The sequence below is a fragment of the Peromyscus californicus genome, unplaced genomic scaffold (genome assembly GCF_007827085.1).
Source record: "Peromyscus californicus insignis strain IS unplaced genomic scaffold, ASM782708v3 Scaffold_10__1_contigs__length_136768540, whole genome shotgun sequence".
NCBI classification, from domain to species: domain Eukaryota; kingdom Metazoa; phylum Chordata; class Mammalia; order Rodentia; family Cricetidae; genus Peromyscus; species Peromyscus californicus.
Window position 1 is genome coordinate 39,009,971 of NW_026294391.1, and position 1,572 is coordinate 39,011,542.

Here is a 1,572-nt window from a genome sequence, read left to right on the forward strand (position 1 = left end):
TTTGTAGTTGCTCAGGTTTATTTCTTTATGTCTGAAGCCAGGATTTTCAGGGAGTCTTCCTTGATCAAACCTGATCCATATGAACTTGGAAGGAATCCACAGCCTCTCATTTCCTGTGGAGATAATAGCATAACCTCTTCCCCAAAGTAACATATCTTTTGTCATCCATTTAGAAGTTAAGACATTTTAAAAATATATAGGTTGGTTTAATCCAGTAATTTTCATAATCCAATTTTTCTTAGTCACTGTTTCTTTAATAGTAATCAGAAAAATCTAAAGATTAAAAAAAATAACATACAGAATCCAGACTCTGTATTTCTCATCTTTATGTGGCTTATAATATTTTTACCCTATTCCTTTTTAAGGACTTTATAATTTTAAAAGTATGCATGAATATATATATATGTATATTACATATATTATCTATTATTTTTATATAATATTATAATACTATCTATACCATTTTACTTTTCTCTCCCAAGCCTTTGTACGTTTTAAAACATTGTACCATGTTTAGAGGTTTTTTTTTCTATTTGGATCTTTCTTTATTCAGCATCTGTCACCTTTTCTGTCTAGGTGAGCTAAAGTCCAAACCTGCCATGCAGCACCCTGGCAGAACTCTTGCTGCTGCCTCAAGCCCAAAGACAGTGGCTGAGAGACACTTCTTTGTACCACATCCCCTGTGAGAGACTACAGAAACCTGCCATGTGGCTTAGCTCATGGTATGCTGGCCATTGCCAGGAGATGTGTCTCTGGAATGAGAGATACAAGACTAGTAAGTCACATTTGGATTCATTTTTGTGTGATTAGAAACTTCTTAAGCTGTCTCAAATCTTATTTGGATATAGGTAGATTTTTCTGTTCTACCAGCCAGCTCCCAAATCATGACATGGAGACTTACTATTAAGTATAAATTATCTGACGGTGGCTCAAGCTTGTTATCATCTAACTCTTCCAACTTAAGTCAACCCATTTATATTAATCTACATTTTGCCACCTGGTGTTACCTCTCTTTCATCTTGCACTTCCTATTTCCTCTCTTTCTGGCTCGTGACTCATCTGACTTCTCCCTTGTTCTTTCCAGTGTCCTTAGTTTGGTTCTCCTGCCTAACCTTATCCTGTCCAGACACTGGCCATTCAACTTCTTCATTAAACTAATAACAGTGACATATATTCACACAGTGTAAAGAAATGTTCCACACATGTAGCTAGAGTTTTCCTGCCTGGCCCACAGTCAGGGCAAATCTCTCTCACCTGCCAGTCCCACAGCCTCTCAGACCCGACCAAGTAAACACAGAGACTTATATTGGTTACAAACTGTATGGCCGTGGCAGGCTTCTTGCTAACTGTTCTTTTATCTTAAATTAATCCATTTCCACAAATCTATACCTTGTCACGTGGCTCGTGGCTTACCGGCATCTTCACATGCTGTTTCTCATCATGGCGGCTGGCAGTGTCTCTCCCACCCAGTTTTCTATTCTCCTCTCTGTTAGTCCCGCCTATACTTCCTGCCTGGCCACTGGCCAGTCAGTGATTTATTTATTGACCAATCAGCAACACATTTGACATACA